Source organism: Herpailurus yagouaroundi, unplaced genomic scaffold, assembly GCF_014898765.1.
Source record: "Herpailurus yagouaroundi ecotype Mexico unplaced genomic scaffold, PumYag 182, whole genome shotgun sequence".
Lineage (NCBI taxonomy): Eukaryota > Metazoa > Chordata > Mammalia > Carnivora > Felidae > Herpailurus > Herpailurus yagouaroundi.
In genome coordinates this window covers 60,422,641-60,438,185 of record NW_024412413.1, presented here as the reverse complement: position 1 = coordinate 60,438,185, position 15,545 = coordinate 60,422,641, and positions in this window count along the sequence as shown.

The window sequence follows — 15,545 nt, the reverse complement described above, 5'->3', positions numbered from 1 at the left end:
GGCTCCTGCCAGGCCCCTGTGAGGGTTCCTGTTAAGTGATTGGGTGGGTGTCTGGATGGGCAGAACTGTCCTTAGATTATGGCTGAGAAATACTGGAACTGAGTCCCAAGGCTGCCAAGAATGAGGTCTGTAGACCTGGCTCTTGAGACACATATAGTCTTGTCTCCTGCCACATCACTGGGAGGGCTGGACTGTTCACTGATCACAGTTAGAGGGACCAGTTCTGAGTCATTTTAGGATCTCCAGATGTAGAGACTGGAGTGCCTCCTGCCAGGTCCTTGTGCCAGAAGGACTAATAAACTGTAACTGGGAGCACTTGGGGGATGATCATAGGGCCCTTTCAGGATCTGTGGGGTAGAGATAGAAGTGCTTCCTGCCAGGTTCTTGTACCAATGGGACTACTCCCAGACTGGGAGGCATTGGAACCCAGTCACAGTTTCAGAATCTACAGAGGGACTGTTTGGTAGACTTACCCCCAGGGGCTTCCAGACTGTGGTCAAGAGGGGCTGGAAACAGTTAACAGGTCACTTCAGAGTCCATACCCAGAACCAAACTCTATATGTCTATTACCCAAGGTACAGGTGGCATGACTCTTTCCCAGGTTCCTTTAGGTATGGTGCTGGTAACAGGACCAAGGCCAAATGGGGCTGTAGCTAAGGGGTAAGCCAAATGGGGTATAGAGCTGTTTCCAAGTCTATGGCTAGGACCACAACTGGCAAATCAGCCACATGGATGTGGGCTTCCCTTCTCAAAACAGTTCTCCTTGGTCTCGGACTCTGACAGTGTTTCACAATCCCCTACCTGGATCCAAAAGCTCCCATATAGGCATTTTTGTCCAAGGATGATTGCCAAATTATCACTGATGAGAAAGGATACTAGTGGGGGACCTCTTAATTCTACCACCCTGGTGATGTCGTTCCTTCCACAGCTAGGATTTTTAAGTCCTTTTCTGGTCTTTCCCTTCCTGCAGCTTGTAACTAACAACTAATAGAATCAGCTAGTGTAGATATGGTAATCTGGGATAATAAGTATCTAATAAATTATGAATTCTGCAGCAAATTTCTATCTTCCTGAGGTTTAGAAAATCCTTAATTACATCTTTTGACTCAGTTCTAAATCAGGGTTTTAATTCATCTTCTGTAAATCTAATTTCTGATTCAAATAATTTAAAGTACTAATTTAAATATAAAATATTAAAAGCTTATTTTGGTGGTTAGGAAGAGGAGCAGAGAAAGCAGAGAAAAGGTATAAGTGGGCAGCAAGAATATGGCTGGGCAGAGTAAATGGTTCAGAGAAGCAGAATTCAGGATTGCAAAGGGATAAGCGATTTTGTTTGGCCTTGTTAGGAATCATCTGGAGAGACTATCTTGAATCCAACATTTTATTCTGGGTCCCAGAATAAATATTTAATGGGTCCCAACCCATTAAATATTTGGTCATTTGTACCCTACTTTGGAGAGTTCCTCTAAAATCTATAATTTTGAGGCTCATGGATTGGAAGAACAAACATTGTTAAAATGTCTATACTATCCAAAGCAAACTACACATTTAATGCAATCCCTATCAAAATACCAACAGCATTTTTCACATAACTAGAATAAACAATTCAAAAATTTGTATGGAACCAAAAAGACCCTAAATAACCAAAGCAATCTTGAAAAATAAAAGCAAAGCTGGAGGCATCACAATTCTAGGCTTCCAGTTATATTACAAAGCTGTAGTAATCAAAACACTATGGTACTGGCACAAAAAAATAGAAACATATATCAATAAAAAAGAATAAAGAACCCAGAAATGGATCCATGACTATATGGTCAATTAGTCTTCAAAAAAGCGGGAAAGAATACCCAATGGGAAAAGGACAGTCTCTCCAACAAATGATTTCAGGAAAACTAGACAACAACATGCAAAAGAAAGGAACTGGACCACTTTATTACACCATACACAAAAATAAATTCAAATTAGATTAAAGACATAAATGTGAGACCTGAAACCATAAAAATCCTGTAAGAGAGCACAGGCAGTAACTTCTTTGACATCAGCCATAGCAACTTTTTTCTAGATATGTTTCCTGAGGCAAGGAAACAAAAGCAAAATTAAAAAAAAAAAAAACTATTAGGACTACATCAAAATAAAAAGCTTCTGCACAGTGAAGAAAACAACCACCAAACTAAAAAGCAAACTGTGGAACAGGAGAAGATATATGCAAATGACATATCCTATAAAGGGTTGATATCTAAAGTATATAAAGAACTTATCAAACTCAAACCCAAACAACAAATAATCCAATTAAAAATGAGCAGAAGATATGAACAGACATTTCTCCAAAGACAATATCCAGATGGCCAACAGAAACATGAAAAGATGCTCAACATCACTCATCATCAGGGAAATACAAATCAAAACTACAATGAGATAATCATCTCACACCTGTCAGAATGGCTAAAATCAAAACATAAGAAATAACAAGTGTTGGTGAGGATGTGAAAAAAAAGGATTCCCCTTACACTGTTAGTGAGAATGCAAACTGGTGCAGCTATTTTGGAAAACAGTGTGGCAATTCCTCAAAACATTAAAAATAGTGGGGCACCTGGGTGACTCAGTCAGTTGGGCATCCAACTTCAGCTCAGGTCATGATCTCATGGTTCATGAATTCGAGCCCTGGATCAGGCTCTATGCTGACAGCTCAGAACCTGGAGCCTGCTTTGGATTCTGTGTGTCCCTCTTTCTCTGCCCCTCCACCACTCACACTCTGTCTCTCTCTCTCAAAAATAAATAAACATTAAATTTTTTTTAATTAAAAATAGATCTACTCTATGATCCAGCAATTGCACTACTGAGTATTTACCCCAAGAATACAAGAGCAATAATTCAAAGGGACACATGCACCCCTATGTTTAAAGCAGCATTATTTATAATAGCCAAGATATGGAAGCAGCCCAAGTGTCCATCAATTGATAAATGGATAAAGAAGATGTGTGTATATATAAATATATATATATATATATATATATATATATATATATATATACACATACATATACACACATGGGAATGCTATTCAGCCATTAAAAAGAATGAAATCTGGCCATTTACAAAAACATTGATGGTTCTAGAGAGTACAATGCTAAGAGAAATTAGTCAGAGAAATACAAATACCATATGATTTCACTCATATGTGGAATTTAAGAAACAAATCAAACAAGCAAAGTGAAAAGGGGGAGGGGGGAGAGAAATACAGGCAGACAGACAAATCAATTACAGAGAACAAATTGATGGTTACCAGAGGGGAGGTGGGTGGGGGGGATGGGTGAAATAAGTGATAGGGATTAAGGAATGCACTTGTCATGATGAGCACCAGGCAATGTATGGAATTACTGAATCACTATATTGTATATTTGAAACTAATATAAAACTGTATGTTAACTAACTTAAATTTAAATTAAAACTTTTAAAAAATAAAAATAAAATGTGTAATTAATTTTGACATGTCATAAGCTCCTTATAATGACCAGTCTAATTCTGAGTCAGCCTTAGTGAATTTTTTAACTCTTGTATTGTGATATAACTGATAGAACAAAAAAATACAAATGTTTAATGTATACAATATGATCATTTTTGACATACACATATACCTGTGACACTGAAATTTTGTCATTTATCAAAGTAACACAAGAATTAGAATCATAATGGGGGTGTGGGAGGAAATAGATTGATATGAGAGTTCTGCCATGAAAAGGTTGTGGTTTTAACATAAATGAGTTCATGATGATGAACAAGAAAGATTATTAATGAAGTCTGTGCTTATAAACAGCCTTAGTTTCCCCCAACCAGAGGCCAGAAATAAGTCACACAACCAAAAATCCAATGATCAAAGTGACTTTATTCAACAACTTGACAAGACAGAGTGTGTCTTATAAAAGTTTGATGAGGGGCCCACAACAATGTTTGACCAGTCACATTGTAAAACTTAGGCCATCCATCTAACAGACTTATAACAATTAACCTTCAAGAGCAGTTTGGATTCGTGGTTTATTAGACCTATACCCTCATCCATCACATAAAAAGCAATTACTGTTTGCCTAGGAGAAAATATTTTTTTCTATCAAAAGTATTTAATATTGCTTCTTCCCAAGACTGCACTAAAACTATAATAATTGATTTTTTTAATGCATAAACTCACAAAAATGAAAAAAGAAAACATCAACAAAATATTAGAAACTGAAAATCAGGAAGACAAATGGTAAATGATTTAACAAAATTCCGAGCTGGCAAGAGGGTAAACTGAGACCATCTCAATGTTATATCTCATAATCCTCAAAACTACTGTAATGAGCAACATCAGTAACCTCTGGTTCTGAGGACGGAAAGAATGATTAAGATAAAAAGACCCAGGGTTAGAACACTTTGAAAAGAAAGTGGATCTTTTGATAACTTCCTTTTCTTCCCATTACTAACTGAACACTAGTTGATCAAACACTAGTTCAATTCTTGATTTTGACTCAGGTCATGATCCCAGGGTCATGGTATCAAGCCCCGCATTGGGCTCCATGTTGAGTGTGGAGCCTGCTTAAGATTCTCTCTTTCCCTCTCTGCCCTTCTTCCATGCTAGCACTCCCTCACTAAAAAAAAAAAAAAAGAAAGAAAAAAGAAGGGATGAAAGGAAGGAGGGAGGGAGAGAGGAAGGAAGGAAGGGAAGGGAAGGGAGGTAGGGAGGAAGAAGAGAAAAAAAAACAGAAAACAAAGTGAACGTCACTAATAACGAATTACCTAAATAAATGAGACAACTTCAGTATGGGATATTATGCAGCTATGAAAAAATTTAGAGGTCTATCATTTAATTTGAGCATATTTCCAGGAAATGTTGTTCAGTAAGAAAATCAATGTGGTGGAAAAAGTGTAGGATGAGATTCCAGATTTATAAAACAATGATATATTTAGATATTTAAGTATATGCATTTAAGTATGATTACATAAGCATTGATAAAAAATACATAGATGGTTACAAATCAAGTTATTAAAAAAGGATGATCAGGTAGGGAAGAAGGATGTGGGAGAGGAAAAGGAGAAAAGAAACAACAAAAAAGAAAAAAAAAAGAAGCCTTAAAAATGATGTTAAAATATCACATGAAAGCAGTTATGTTAACATGTTTTAAGTCTGAAAATTCAAATGACTGTTGGGAACACCATGACCTTGGTCATTCCTCTCCAGTCCACTTGTTCTCAAAGTGAATGAGTCAAAAAACCACCTTCTTTAAAAATTATTTCTTTTATTTCAATGTAGGAATCATCTGAAATTTTAAGCAAATAAACAAATTATTAATATATAACACTGTCTCTTAAGTCAAACACTGTCTAGGTTTATACTTTAATCTCAGCTTCCACTTACTTGGTGCCAATCTAAGTAAGTTCTATCACACAGAGTCCCTGTGCTTGAAGAAAACTAAGGTTCACCTCCTCATTTTTCTTTTTTTTTTTTTTTTATATTTTAAGAAATGAAGCTTTATTCCAAAGAAGACATACAAATGGCTAAAAGATATATAATCATCACTAATCATCACTAATCAGGGAAATGCAAATCAAAACTACAGTGAGCTATCACTTCACACCTGTTAGGATGGCTATTATCAAAAAGTCAAGAAATAAGTATTGGTAAGGATGTGAGCAAAAGAGAAAACTTGCTTACTTTTAGTGGGAATATAAATTGGTACAGCCATTATAGAAAATAGTATGGAAATTCCTTTAAAAATTAAAAATAGAACTACCAGGGGCACCTGGGTGGCTCAGTCAGTTGAGTGTCTGACTTCGCTCAGGTTATGATCTCACAATTTGTGAGTTCAAGCCCCGCATCAGGCTCTGTGCTGAGCACTTGGAGCCTGGAGCCTGCTTCATATTCTGTGTCACCCTCTCTCTCTGCCCCTCCCCCACTCACACTCTGTCTCTCTCTCCTTCAAAAATAAATAAACATTAAAAAAAATAGAGACCTACTTTAGGAAGATGGCGGCATAGGAGGACGCTGGGCTCACCGCATCCTGCTGATCACTTAGATTCCACTAAGATTCCATTTAGGCAGGTGCCTAAGTAACTAAATAACTCAGAAAACCTGCCTAATAACTCAGAAAACCACCAGAAGACTAGTAGAATGGATTCTCCAGAGCCAAGCGTAGACAAGAGGTCTACGGAAGAGGGTAGGAAGGGCAGAGAGGCAGTGCACACTACACGGACTAGCGGGGCGGGGGGGAGGGGCAGCCGGCTGGCAAAGCAGAGCCCCCGAGTCTGGCTTGCAAAAGTGGAGGGGCTGGACGGAGTGTGTTCCGACAGCAAGCGGGACTTAACATCTGGGAGGTTATAAGCTAACAGCTCTGCTCAGAGAGCAGGGCTAGAGGACAACGGGAGGGAGAGTTGTTGAGCCCCAGACAACAGAGCTCAGCTTGGCAGGGAACAAAGGTGCTCGCCAGAGCCAGCACCATCGCCCTCACCCATCCTCCAGCCAAAATCCCAAAGGGAACCAGTTCCTGTCAGGGAACTTGCTTGCACGGCACAAACACCCAAGGCTATGCTTCTGCGGATCCATCCCTCCAGCGGAGGCGGGTCTGACTCACTCCTGGTGGAGCAGGGCACCTCCTGAAGCAGATCACCAAAGGAAAAGTGAGCTGAGCCTTCCCCCCCCATCCCTGTGCACCTTGCCGATCCACCCCAGCTAATATGCCAGATCCCGAGCACCACAAGCCTGGCAGTGTGCAAGTAGCCGAGACGGGCAATGCCACCCCACAGTGAATCCCGCCCCTAAGAGAGAGGAAGAGAAGGTGCACCCCAGTCTGATTGTGGCCCCAACGGGGGGCTGGGGACAGACATCAGGTCTGAATGCGGCCCCACCCACCAACACAAGTTATTCAAGACAGCACAGGGGAAGTGCCCCGCAGTTCCGCACCACCAGGGACTATCCAAAATGATGAAATGGAAGAATTCCCCTCAAAAGAATCTCCAGGAAATAACGACAGCTAATGAACTGATCAAAAAGGATTTAAACAATATAACAGAAAGTGAATCTACAATAATAGTCATAAAATTAATTGCTGGGCTTGAAAACAGTATACAGGACAGCAAAGAATCTATTACTACAGAGATCAAGGGACTAAGGAACAGCCAGGAGGAGCTAAAAAATGCTATAAATGAGCTGCAAAATAAAATGGAGACAACCACAGCTCGGATTGAAGAGGCAAAGGAGAGAATAGGTGAACTGGAAGATAAAATTATGGAAAAAGAGGAAGCTGAGAAAAAGAGAGATAAATAAATCCAGGAGTATGTGGGGGGAAATTAGAGAACCAAGTGATGCACTAAAAAGAAATAATCTACACATAATTTGTATTCCAGAGGAGGAAGAGAGAGGGAAAGGTGCTGAAGGGGTACTTGAAGAAATAATAGCTGAGAACTTCCCTGATCTGGGGAAGGAAAAAGGCATTGAAATCCAAGAGGCACAGAGAACTCCCTTCAGACATAACTTGAATCAATCTTCTGCACGACATATCATAGTGAATCTGGCAAATACAAGGATAAAGAGAAAATTCTGAAAGCAGCTAGGGATAAACATGCTCTAACATATAAAGGGAGACCGATAAGACTCGTGACGGATCTCTCTACTGAAACTTGGCAGGCCAGAAAGGAATGGCAGGAAACCTTCAATGTGATAAACAGAAAAAATATGCAGCCGAGAAGCCTTTATCCAGCAAATCTGTCATTTAGAATAGAAGGAGAAATAAAGGTTTCCCAAACAAACAAAAACTGAAGGAATTTGTCACCACTAAACCGGCTCTACAAGAGATCCTAAGGGGGATCCTGTGAGACAAAGTACCAGAGACATCGCTACAAGCATGAAACCTATGGACATCACAATGACTCGAAACTCATATCTTTCTATAATAACACTGAATATAAATGGACTAAATGCTCCATCCAAAAGACATAGGGTATCAGAATGGATAAAAAAACAAGACCCATCTATTTGCTATCTACAAGAGACTCATTTTAGACCTGAGGACACCTTCAGATTGAAAGTGAGGGGATGGAGAACTATCTATCATGCTACTGGAAGTCAAAAGAAAGATGGAGTGGCCATACTTATATCAGACAAACTAGACTTTAAATTAAAGGCTGTAACAAGAGATGAAGAAGGGCATTATATAATAACCGCAGGGTCTATCCATCAGGGAGAGCTAACAATTATAAATGTCTATGCACCGAATATGGGAGCCCCCAAATATATAAAACAATTACTCACAAACATAAGCAACCTTACTGATAAGAATGTGGTAATTGCAGGGGACTTTAACACCCCAATTACAACAATGGATAGATCATCTAGACACACGGTCAATAAAGAAACAAGGGCCCTGAATGATACATTGGATCAGATGGACTTGACAGATATATTTAGAACTCTGCATCCCAAAGCAACAGAATATACTTTCTTCTCGACTGCACATGGAACGTTCTCCAAGATAGATCACATACTGGGTCACAAAACAGCCCTTCATACATATAAAAGAACTGAGATCATACCATGCACACTTTCAGACCACAATGCTATGAAGCTTGAAATCAACCACAGGAAAAAGTCTGGAAAACCTCCAAAAGCATGGAGGTTAAGGAACACCCTACTAAAGAATGAATGGGTCAACCAGGCAATTAGAGAAGAAATTAAAAAATATATGGAGGGGCGCCTGGGTGGCGCAGTCAGTTAAGCGTCCGACTTCAGCCAGGTCACGATGTCGCGGTCCCCGAGTTCGAGCCCCGCGTCAGGCTCTGGGCTGATGGCTCAGAGCCTGGAGCCTGTTTCCGATTCTGTGTCTCCCTCTCTCTCTGCCCCTCCCCCGTTCATGCTCTGTCTCTCTCTGTTCCAAAAATAAATAAACGTTGAAAAAAATAAAAATTAAAAAAATATATATATATGGAAACAAACGAAAATGAAAATACAACAATCCAAATGCTTTGGGATGCAGCGAAGCAGTCCTGAGAGGAAAATACATCGCAATCCAGGCCTATCTCAAGAAACAAGAAAAATCCCAAATACAAAATCTAACAGCACACCTAAAGGAAATAGAAGCAGAACAGCAAAGACACCCTAAACCCAGCAGAAGAAGAGAAATAATAAAGATTAGAGCAGAAATAAACAATATAGAACCTAAAAAAACTATCGAGCAGATCAATGAAACCAAGAGTTGGTTTTTTGAAAAAATAAACAAAATTGACAAACCTCTAGCCAGGCTTCTCAAAAAGAAAATAGAGATGACCCAAATAGATAAAATCATGAATGAAATTAGAATTATTACAACCAATCCCTCAGAAATATAAGCAATTACCAGGGAATACTATGAAAAATTGTATGCCAACAAACTGGACAACCTGGAAGAAATGGACAAAAACCTAAACACACACACACTTCCAAAACTCAATCAGGAGGAAATAGAAAGCTTGAACAGACCCACAACCAGCGAAGAAATTGATTCAATTAACAAAAATCTCCCAACAAATAAGAGTCCAGGACCAGATGGCTTCCCAGGGGAGTTCTACCAGACCTTTAAAGCAGAAATAATACCTATCCTTCTCAAGCTGTTCCAAAAAATAAAAAGGGAAGGAAAACTTCCAGACTCATTCTACAAAGCCAGTATTACTTTGATTCCTAAACCAGACAGAAACCCAATAAAAAAAGAGAACTACAGGCCAATATCCCTGATGAATATGGATGTAAAAATTCTCAGGAAGATACTAGGAAATCGAGCTCAACAGAATAAAAAGAATTATTCACCATTTTCAAGTGGGATTCATTCCTGGGATGCAGGTCTCGTTCAACATTCGCAAATCAATCAATGTGATACATCACATTAATAAAAGAAATGATAAGAACCATATGATCCTGTCAATCGATGCAGAAAAAACATTTGACAAAATTCAGTATCCTTTCTTAATAAAAACCCTTGAGAAAGTCGAGATAGAAGGAACATACTTAAACATCATAAAAGCCATTTATGAAAAGCCCACAGCTAACATCATCCTCAATGGGGAAAAACTGAGAGCTTTTTCCCTGAGATCAGGAACACAACAGGGATGTCCACTCTCACCGCTCTTGTTTAACATAGTGTTGGAAGTGCTAGCATCAGCAATCAGACAACAAAAGGAAATCAAATGCATCAAAATTGGCAAAGATGAAGTCAAGCTTTCACTTTTTGCAGATGACATGATATTGTACATGGAAAATCCGATAGACTCCACCAGAACTCTGCTAGAACTGATACATGAATTCAGCAAAGTTGCAGGATACAAAATCAATGTACAGAAATCAGTTGCATTCTTATACACTAACAATGAAGCAACAGAAAGACAAATAAAGAAACTGATCCCATTCACAATTGCACCAAGAAACATAAAATACCGAGGCATAAACCTAACCAAAGATGTAAAAGATCTGTATGCTGAAAACTATAGAAAGCTTATGAAGGAAATTGAAGAAGACATAAAGAAATGGCAAAACATTCCGTGCTCCTGGGTTGGAAGAATAAATATTGTCAAAATGTCAATACTACCCAAAGCTATCTATACATTCAATGCAATCCCAATCAAAATTGCACCAGCATTCTTCTGGAAGCTAGAACAAGCAATCCTAAAATTCATATGGAACCACAAAAGGCCCCGAATAGCCAAAGTAATTTTGAAGAAGACCAAAGCAGGAGGCATCACAATCCCAGACTTTAGCCTCTACTACAAAGCTGTCATCATCAAGACAGCATGGTATTGGCACAAAAACAGACACATAGACCAATGGAATAGAATAGAAACCCCAGAACTAGACGCACAAAAGAATGGCCAACTAATCTTTGACAAAGCAGGAAAGACTATCCAATGGAAAAAAGACAGTCTCTTTAACAAATGGTGCTGGGAGAACTGGACAGCAACATGCAGAAGACTGAAACTAGACCACTTTCTCACACCATTCACAAAAATAAACTCAAAATGGGTAAAGGACCCGAATGTGAGACAGGAAACCATCAAAACCCTAGAGGATAAAACAGGAAAAGACCTCTCTGACCTCAGCCGTAGCAATCTCTTACTTGACACATCCCCAAAGGCAAGGGAATTAAAAGCAAAAACGAACTACTGGGACCTAATGAACATAAAAAGCTTCTGCACAGCAAAGGAAACAACCAACAAAACTAAAAGGCAACCAACGGAATGGGAAAAGATATTTGCAAATGACATATCGGACAAAGGGCTAGTATCCAAAATCTATAAAGAGCTCACCAAACTCCACACCCGAAAAACAAATAATCCAGTGAAGAAATGGGCAGAAAACATGAATAGACACTTCTCTAAAGAAGACATCCGGATGGCCAGCAGGCACATGAAAAGATGCTCAACGTCACTCCTCATCAGGGAAATACAAATCAAAACCACACTCAGATATCACCTCACGCCAGTCAGAGTGGCCAAAATGAACAAATCAGGAGACTATAGATGCTGGCGAGGATGTGGAGAAACGGGAACCCTCTTGCACTGTTGGTGGGAATGCAAACTGGTGCAGCTGCTCTGGAAAACAGTGTGAAGGTTCCTCAAAAAACTAAAAATAGACCTACTCTATGACCCAACAATAGCACTGCTAGGAATTTACCCAAGGGATACAGGAGTACTGATGCACAGGGGCACTTGTACCCCAATGTTTATAGCAGCACTCTCAACAATAGCCAAATTATGGAAGGAGCCTAAATGTCCATCAACTGATGAATGGATAAAGAAATTGTGGTTTATATACACAATGGAGTACTACGTGGCCATGAGAAAGAATGAAATATGGCCCTTTGTAGCAATGTGGATGGAACTGGAGAGTGTTATGCTAAGTGAAATAAGCCATACAGAGAAAGACAGATACCATATGTGTTCACTCTTATGTGGATCCTGAGAAACTTAACAGAAACCCATGGGGGAGGGGAAGGAAAAAAAAAAAGAGGTTAGAGTGCGAGAGAGCCAAAGCGTAAGAGTCTCTTAAAAACTGAGAACAAACTGAGGGTTGATGGCGGGTGGGAGGGAGGGGAGGGTGGGTGATGGGTATTGAGGAGGGCACTTTTTGGGATGAGCACTGGGTGTTGTATGGAAACCAATTTGACAATAAATTTCATATATTTTTAAAAAATAAAAAATAAAAAATAAAACTAAATTTACATACTTTAAAAAAAATAATAATAAAATAAAAATAAAATAAATAGAACTACCATATGATCCCATAATCCCACTTCTAGGTATATATCCAAATAATTGAAATCAGGATCTTGAAGAAATATGTGCACTACTGTGGCATTACTCATAATAAGCAAGATATGGAAATAACCGAGTGTCTGTCAACAAATGCATGGATAATGAAAATGTGATAAATAGGTATATATATATATACCTATATGTGTGTGTGTGTATATATATAAAATATATATAATGGAATATTATTCAGCCATAAATCGAAGGAAATCCTTCAATTTTCTTTTTTTTTTTGTATTTCCATTTGAAATGGTTTTTATTTTTTAATTTTTTAATTTATTGTCAAATTGGCTAACATACAGTGTGTAAATTGTGCTCTTGGTTTTTGGGGTAGATTCCCATGGTTCATCACTTACATACAACACCCAGTGTTCATCCCAACAAGTGCCCTCCTCAATGCCTATCACCCATTTTCCCCTCTCCTCCACCCACCACGCCATCAACTCTTCAGATTGTTCTCTGTATTTAAGAGTCTCTTAATGGTTTGCCTCCTTCCCTCTCTGTTTATAACTATTTTTTCCCCTTCCCTTCCCTAATGGTCTTTGGTTACCTTTATCAAGATCCACATATGAGTGAAAACATATGATATCTGTCTTTCTCTGAGTGACTTATTTCACTCAGCATAATAACTTCCAGTTCCATCCACGTTGCTGCAAGTGGCACAATTTCATCATTTTTCAAAGCAACCAAATACTTCCTTTTAGATCCCCAGCATACACACCCGGTGTTCTTGCTACCCTGGCTCTCATATTCAGAATTTCTCAAACTTTTTGGTAGTTAAGTTCATTAGGATATAAACAGAAGAAACTCTCTCAAAGAAGCATAAGAAATGGTTGCAGTGGCATCTCAAAGAGGCCAAATTCACCAGGTACAGCCAAACATAACAAATTCTAGGATGCCATCAGTTGCCTTCTCTCCCTCTCTCCTGCCCCCCTCCATCTCTATCTCCATCTCTACCATCTTTATTTCTATCTCTATTTCATTATTGCTCTGTACCCACTTCTTGCACCATAAACTAGCTTCCTGATCATTTGTCCACTCTCACATGGCCTTTTATACCTGCCCATGAAGTCTAACTCTTCTTCCAGTTCAATTGCCCTCAGCAAACTCAGACACTGTAGCCCGTGTATAAATGCCCAGGACAGAGCTTCTAATTGTGGCAGCTCAAGCCTCATGTCAACAAAGCTCCAATTATTGCTGGTCAAACAGCGGCACTTTCTAGGATAAGCCCAAGAAAGATTCTCTTAGGGGAGGGTGAGATGGGAGGAATTGATCCCACATAATGAATATAAAATAATCTCTCTTTGTAGGCTTCTGACTGGACTGCATTTATCTCTTCTTTCACAAATTTACACCATCTTGGTTTTCTTTACCTTCTCATCCTTTCCTCCTCTTCATCATCCATTTCCAATATATCACCTGTCTTGGTTGATACATCTTTGTCCTTCAGCCATGCCCATAGGCTTGTTTTATCTTCCCTACCAAGAGTCTGAGTGATGTAAGACTCTTGGTCAATTACACATTATCAGTCTCAACTTGGTATTTGCAACAGCTATCCTTAGGTCTCTCTACCTAAGACTAAAAACTATATTTTAAAAAAATTGTTCACCATAAAGAACTAAAGGAAAACTTCATAAAATCACAGATTTACCCCAGACGAACCCTGAAAACAGAAACTTTCTTCTCCCCAAATGCAAAAAGAAACTTCAGTACCACTGGTCTCTTAGCCAAAGTCCTACTTAACACAATACCATGGGCCTCTCACAGACTACATGGTCCTTGGAGATCAGTCTGCTATTGACATTGCCATGTAAATAATTGATGGACTGGGACGCCTGGGTGGCGCAGTCGGTTAAGCGTCCGACTTCAGCCAGGTCACGATCTCGCGGTCCGTGAGTTCGAGCCCCGCGTCGGGCTCTGGGCTGATGGCTCAGAGCCTGGAGCCTGCTTCCGATTCTGTGTCTCCCTCTCTCTCTGCCCCTCCCCCGTTCATGCTCTGTCTCTCTCTGTCCCAAAAATAAATAAACGTTGAAAAAAAAATTTAAAAAAAAATAATAATAATTGATGGACTGACTATATATGGACAGAAGGAGCTTAGCAATGCAGAATCCAAAAGGAAATGGTGAGGGGCCATGAAGGAAAGTTCAATCCCATGGAGAAAAGGTAGAGGGATGTAGAGTATCCTGCCTTCTGTCAGAAAACAGAAATCAAGAACAATAGTCCAACACAAGAAGGAAAGAGGTTGTTCTGAAATAAATCCTGAGCTTTCCCTATGGCAATATATTAATACCACTGACAATAGGAAGCAAACGCTACTTCTACATGCCTCATGCTCCTGAAGAAAAATGGAGCATGCTGCAGAATTAGACATACCTGTTCTCAAATCCCAATAATTCAAGGTACCTGCTATGTGACTTTGGGAAAGTTACATAACTTCTGGATATTTAATTCCCTCATCTACAAAATGGACAAAACAGTAATAGCAATAATAGTAACTCGTCTTATATTTATCATATTCCAAGCACTTTTCTAAGCACTCTACATACATTTACACATTTATTAGTTCATATGACAAATTTATGATATAGATACTATTCTTACCGCCATTTTAGAGATGAAGCAACTGAGACACAGGCTAGGTAACTTGCTGAAGATCACATACCTACTAAAGTAGGTGACCTGAGAGCTTAATAATAGCTACTGCCTCAAATGTTGTTGTAAGCATAAAATAAGAGGAATGGAAGTTGCTACAAACCTGCCCAGCTCAAGTAAACCACTCAAAAAACTGACATTGTTGCATTTTTTTAAACTATTGTTATCATCATTATCGTTTCAGTTCCCACAAGGCTTTTATCCTGTAAATGACACTCTTGTGGCAACTTCCTCATGAGTCTGTTGGGAATATCATCCCCAGTTACCTGTCAAATGTTAATCCCCAACATTATTTCTTCTAAGGACTAACTAAAATTTTCTAGACCTGGGTCCCCAGGGCATAATTTATCCCTTAATGTCTCTGCTGAGTAAAGTAGATAAAGTGTGTATCACTCAAACTGGTATAAAATCACAAAGAAATCCACAAGTCTTTAGACAAAATGGAGAAAATGAGACTTTGAAGAATAAAGATTTCCATTAGCTTATATAAGGCAGCATTTTCAAGAATTATGGATCCAATTCTAATTTGAATCAACTGTAGAAAGAGCAGTAGCAAGTGAGAGCTAGAAACTATTTCTTTTCAAACCAGTGCT